This window comes from Fukomys damarensis, unplaced genomic scaffold, assembly GCF_012274545.1.
Source record: "Fukomys damarensis isolate Sample0158 unplaced genomic scaffold, DMR_v1.0_HiC HiC_scaffold_39, whole genome shotgun sequence".
Lineage (NCBI taxonomy): Eukaryota > Metazoa > Chordata > Mammalia > Rodentia > Bathyergidae > Fukomys > Fukomys damarensis.
In genome coordinates, this window is record NW_022900951.1 from 1091189 (window position 1) to 1097402 (window position 6214).

The 6214-nt window shown below is 51.3% G+C and overlaps 1 protein-coding gene across 1 annotated transcript in view; it reads right to left on the minus strand.

Moving 5' to 3' along the window:
• Positions 1–1245, minus strand: part of Arsl (arylsulfatase L) — a 38240-nt gene extending 36995 nt beyond the window's left edge. Inside the window, exon 1 of the mRNA XM_019204824.2 lies at positions 1147–1245. The gene's annotated coding sequence lies outside the window, so the exon portion shown is untranslated. The remainder of the gene's footprint in view (positions 1–1146) is intronic.
• Between the last annotated feature and the right edge of the window lie 4969 nt (positions 1246–6214).

Genomic DNA, 6214 nt, shown 5'->3' on the forward strand with positions numbered 1-6214 from the left:
ATATATATATATATATAATATTCAATGTTATAGAATATAAGTTTAAAACGGGCAGTCTGAAACGAGTGTAATGCAGGCTTTGGATATGCGGGTTCTCATTGTGTATGACGACGTCTGCTATACAACACTGTATCGCTATACTATGCATGAAAACATATAGTTTAGACGATCGCAGCATAAAAATAGACAGCCTGGAATGACGTGCGACTTATAAACCACGGTGGGAGTATCTGTCATTAGCTACGGGGCACACGTAGCCACGTACAAAATACTACGTTACGGGGTGGAAGCGGCAGCTGGGCAGTCCAACGTGAGTATCAGGCCGGCCTTGTACGCGCCGTTTCTCCTGTGCTGTCTGACCGTGGATCACGTACAAAATGACCCAGTATTAACTGGGGATCGGAAAGGACTGTTGTGCACCCATTTGCCAATGAATTTATAACACTGGGCCCGGGGATGGAGCTCAGGGGCGCTACTCCTGCCTGGGAATCACAAGGTGCTGAGCTCGATCCCCGGTACCGGAAAGACAGAATGATAACTTATAAAATCACTGATACACGTATCTCATGTGTCATTTCGTATAACTTGATGATCGTGTGGCATGACTCGGCCCGGCTGCTCGGCTGCACAAAATCCCCGTTTATCCCTGGCCCGTGGCTCCCAACTTCTACTCCCCAAGACCGGCGGGACTGGGAGAGGCAGACGGAGCCAGGGACCGGGAAGGTGGCTCAGCCTCCTGCACGTAGGCGGGAGGGACTGCAGCTCCTGCTCCTGCCTGGCCCTGGACTCACCGCCTCCTTCTCCCGTCCCCGCAGCCAGTTCTGGCTCGGCCAGCTGGGTGAGGGCTGGGCCCAGCACCCGGAGAGAGGGAGAGAGAGAGAGGGCGCTGGGGGAGAGAGGGAAGGAGGGAGAGGGCGGGCTTGCGTTTTCTTAGGGAGTTCTCCTCAAAGAGAGAGGGTGGGCCTGCGCTTTCTCGGGGAGTCCACCTCAGGAGCCCTTGAAACTGGAATTCTTGCTCTGTCTCTGTCCCTGCCTCTCTGTCCTGTCTGTGTCTGCCTGTGCCTCTGTCTCTGTGTCTCTGTGTCTCCCAGACGTCCCGGGCCGTGCGCCTTGGCCCAAGCCCTGTGATGGCCCAGAGCCGCTTACCTGCTGCCGGCCTGAGTCCCGGGCGGCCTGGGTCTCCGCGGCCGCTCCCTCCTCCCTGCACAGCCTGCCCTGTGTGCTGCGCCCGCCGGGGCCCGTGTGGGCCGACGCCCAGGCTGTCCCGCGGGGCGGAGACTGTGAGCTAAGTAAGTCTGTCCTCCTTTAACCTTGGGTGTCAAGTATTTTGTCTCAGCAACAAGTAAAGTAACTAAGACAAGGCCTCTCTGGTCTGTTTCAGCACAAGAGGGGAAGGGCTCCTGGATGTGTGGAGTAGGAAAACCCACCAGCAAGGCCAGGGACTGTGATCCCAGCCCACTCTGGGCTTTACAAGGTGACCTTTCCAGTGGGTGACACTTACCCCAAGGCGCAGGACTCACCTGGCGCGCACAAAGGCCAGGTTGCTTCCCCGGCGCGGCAAAAATAAGTACAGAAGAGAAAGACAGGAAATCACTGCGAATGCCCCGGGCTGGGGGAAGGAACCGAACCCGCGGCTTTGCAGAGTCGTCCGTGAGGGCTGCGGCCAAGAGCAGCGTTCTCAGGGTTATTATTAGGGAGAGACTAATGGGCCCGCACCAAAGAAATGGAGGGTGCGGAGGCAGAGGCCGAGGGAGACACAGGCGGACGCCGGCTTCTCTGGGGAGCGGTCCCGCCCCAGGGTGACAGTTGAAACATTCCTGGCATCGCACCTCCTCCCTTTATCTGGGGATCAGCTTCCTGCACTTGGGCCTCTCCCACCCCCAGCCTTTTGGGTGTACCGGCCCCGGGAGGAGCAGGCCTCAGTGTCAGCTAAAACACGCGGGGGAGGCTGCCGCGGGCGACTCGCATTGAGGCCCCACATTGGCAGTTCAGTTTTTACGCGTGATTTCCCGGTCTTGTTTTTCTTTTTTTTTTTTTTTTTTTTTCATCTTTTCTCCTACCTCGTTTTCCTTTCCGAGGCCTGGATTCCTGGGTCCCAGGAGGGTGTGGAAAGCCGGGATTTGTGCTCCTGTTGAAGGGGGCGGCTGGCTCAGATCCTGCTGTCCCAGATCCTGCTGTTCCGGATTGCAAAGTCACCGATCTAAAGGAGATGGGTCCTGCATTCACCATCGGGAGGAGAAAGCCTCGCAGCAGGTCGCTAACACTTCAGCCTTATTGGAGCGGAGATCCTCCTGCCTCAGCCTCCTGGGTGGCGGGACCACAGGTGCATGCCACTGCGCCTGCTCACGTCTAACCCGTTAGCAGGCTAGGGCCAAAAGCGATAGTAGAATCTGGATGAATAACAGCTCTGAAAATACTAGGAGTCCGTCACACACGGCGTAAGCCTTTTGTCTTTAATCTTTCCCTCTGTCTGCTTTGGGCTATTTCCCCAAACATCACAGGCAGCGTTGATGAGCACACAGACTCCCACCTGCTTGGCTAAGGAGGATTCTAACCTCCTCTTGCTTTAACTGTAACAACGCTGAACGATGTCCTCAATACACACGTCTATCTTGTATTGACAGTTGGCGTTGTAGTTTTTGTTATAGGGCTCTGTTTTGTTGAAAGGCCTTTTCTAGTGATTAGCTTCACATAATATAAACATAAAATCTCGTAAGTACAGTGGGCCCCTGAGTTACAACCAGCCCAGTGTCCAAACAACTGGAGTCAAGACCTGAAGTTTAGTTTTAACCGATGACTAAAGTCTTGAGTTACGACCCAAATGCCGGCCACTTGTGCTTCCAGATGGTCTCAGACGCAGACTGAACCCCTACAGAGCTCTGGAAGGAAAACGACAGCGTCCTTTCCTGTGTGGGGTTCACCGGGAAACCCGGGCCAGCGTCTCTCTGAGGACCCTGAGACCCGCTGTGCTCGGCAGAGAGATGCTGAAGGCTGGGCGGAGGGGCTGAGCCTGCGCTGACCGACTCGAGTTACAACCGGCCCTCGGGAACGGATCGAGTTCCTAAGTCAAGGGTCCACTGCAGAGAACAGAAAGTTCATTCATATCTCCAAAGATACCGAACAGTAGGAGTTAGATTCTCTTTATAGTCATTTTACTTAATTTAATTGTTTTTGTGGGTTTTTTTTTTTCTGGTGCCGGGGATCGAACTCAGGACCTGGCGCTTGCCAGGCAGGCGCGGTGCCCCCGTAATCTTTAATGTTTGGGGCGGCATCTTCTGGACTGCCCATTGTTTAGACACAGAGGAAGCCTGTAGCAGAATGACGTCACAGTCACATAAAGGCAAACCCGTAAAGTCTAGCAGCACAAACAACTTCTGTCGGGAGGTCTTCGGTGGATTCCATGATGACGATGATTTTAATTCTGCAGCTCAGGATACCTGTACGCTTGGGAAACTTAAGTGTGTTCAATGTATCGAAAGCTTAACAAAGACTAGCGGTTCGGCCGAATAGCCCTTAACAATTTTACCTGGTGCAACCGTATCGGTAACAATTAAAAAAGAATCTTCCGACTTTGTACAAGTCTGGGAAACCGTGTTGCTGGCCACGAGCCTCTCGTTTATAGCCAGACTGAATTCTTGCTGAGTTGATGCCCATAGAGATATAAAAAAAAATCCACTTATTGTTACTTTGTGTACTCAACTGAACTTCAAAGACTTACTTTGTAGCCTGTTTTGTCTTTAAGTGGATACAATGCACATACAAAATATAAATTAATAGTCATTTAACCAATCACAAACCCATTATGAAAAACATTTTACAAGTCAGTGCTAAAATTATCTTTAACCTTTAAAACTCAGGTTCTTTTTTCAAAGTAACTCGAAGCCTAAAATTAGAAAATGTTAGAAATCATAAAAACTTCTTTGCTCATGTAGCTTTTCTAAGTCTTACCACAAATGTTTTAATGTTTTAAGAAGCTGTTATTGCTTGAGATATAGGAAATTTGGCCTTTTCACTATAGCCAATGAGGGTACCTAGTTAGATTTTATTATTTAGTACAAAGGTATATATTAGAAATTGAGGCCGGGCGTGGTGGCTCACGCCTGTAATCCCAGTACTCGGGAGGCTGAGGCAGGAGGATCGCTGTGAGTTCGAGACCAGCCTGGGTTACATAGTGAATTCCAGGTCAGTCTCAACTGTACAGTGAGTGAGACCCTGTCTCAAAAAACCAAAAAAAAAAAAAAAATAGTTGAACCATTAGACAACCCAAGAAAACAATCCTGACCTCTTATAGGTATGGGTGATTTTATGAAAACACATGTAATAGGCCAGGATATATTATCTTTTTATAAGCCATAGGAAGATTCCGATGCTGTTGTGACCCTGGACAGGCATTAATCTTATTTATTTTTAACTATTTACTCATTTTAGCAGATATTTCAGGTCACTCACAAGAACCAAAATGCCATCTTTAAGCAAGGAACAACTTCCAAGTTATTGTACTCAGATAGAAATGGACATTGCACTTAAAAGAATGATTTCTCAAGAACAGATGCTTCCTTCACTGGGGCCGACAGTGAGGATAGAAAGATCGCACCCCATTGGGAGACATTGCTCACCCACATCTTACTGGTTGGAATGTGCTCACCATTAATCCAGGGGTGCAGAAAGACTGGGCTTTGTCGTGGGCGTCTCCTCCTCTCCACCCCTGTAGAATTTCATCTGAACCTCCAGCCCAGTGGCCCCATTTTGTAAGGTTTTAAGTGAGTCTGACTACTGCCAGAGAAACCTGTGTGACCAGTTATGTTTTTATAGAAAGTGCCAGCAAAATGAGATTATGAGGACAAAAGCAGGACAGGGTGTGGTGGCGCACACCTGTAATCCCAGCACTGGGGAGGCTGAGGCAGGAGAATCGCTGTGAGTTGGAGACCAGCCTGGGCTACATAGTGAGTTCCAGGTCAGTCTCAACTACACAGTGAGACCCTGTCTTAAAACAAACAAAGAAACAAAAAATAAGGGCAAAAGCGAAACAGAAAAACAAAACAAAACAAAACAAAAACAGCATTCATTAAAGCAGGTACTTTAATCAACCACGAAATCAGATTAACAGGCAGGTAGCAGACTGGAGGGTTTGGGGCTCATGAAACAATTCTAATTAATCACAGTGGACTCCTGGGTGCCCCGGTGGTGCTGGGCCGGAAACATCTTCCTTGTTCTTTTGGGGTTGTGACTGACAGCAACTGGGTCATCCTAGAGCCTCCGGGCGGGGTCGTCCAGGAATTCTTTTTATTTGATGAAAGTCACAAGGAAAGGGAGTTTCTAGGCCGCCGGCTCTATTTCTGACAAAGAAGTAGCTGAGTTGGGCGGCTGGGCGAGAACCTCCGAGCAGCTGTGTCCTTCTCCAGGCCGCCGGCTGGGAGCTGCTATAGGGATTGTGGGCTTAAGTAAGGGTCACGGGCCGGGGACGGGACGTAGCTCAGCGGGGCCGCACCTGCCTTGCAAGCCCAAGGTTCTGAGTTCGATCCGATCCCTGAGTTGCATCAAAGAAACAAAGAAATAAACAAACAAAACCAGGAAGAGTCAGAAGGGAAAAGAACGAGAGCCCTGAGAACTGACAGAACGACTCTTTATTTTCCCTCCTGATCCCACAACCAGGCGCAAGGCCTCTGGCCTCTCAGTCACGTGTGGACGAAGAGCGGCCTCTGTTTTTAGTCCGGTCCCACATCCATCCGGTGTAAGCAAAAGGCCGCATTTTGGGGAGCGGACGCTGAGCTACTCATCCTAATGTCAGGGACTCTGCGGCTCCCGGAGAGGGGAAGAGAGCCCGACCCCTGCAGAAGTTGGTGGTTTAGAGAGGGACAGGAGGCGCAAAGAGGAATCCTGCTCTCCCGCGGGCCAGGGGCTGGGGGAGGCGGAGGAAAGAGGGTGCTCGGGGCGCGCGTTATGTGTGCGGTGAGTATTTTGCTGCTTGCAGGCAGAAGCAGTCCGGTCTGCGTAGTTTCGGGAAGGGGCGGTGGACCGGTGTTGGACAAGCTCGGGAGACAGAGATAAAGGGCCTCGTTGAGTGCGCACCGGCCGGGAAAGCAGCCCGGCGCCAGCCCTCAGGACCGCGCGCTCGCGGGGTGGGGGGAACGCTTCTTGTGGGCTTCCTTTGAAGCGGTCACCGTCACCGCCTACCGGGAGCGACCTCCTGGGGACTCAGGCCCAGGCCCGGGCG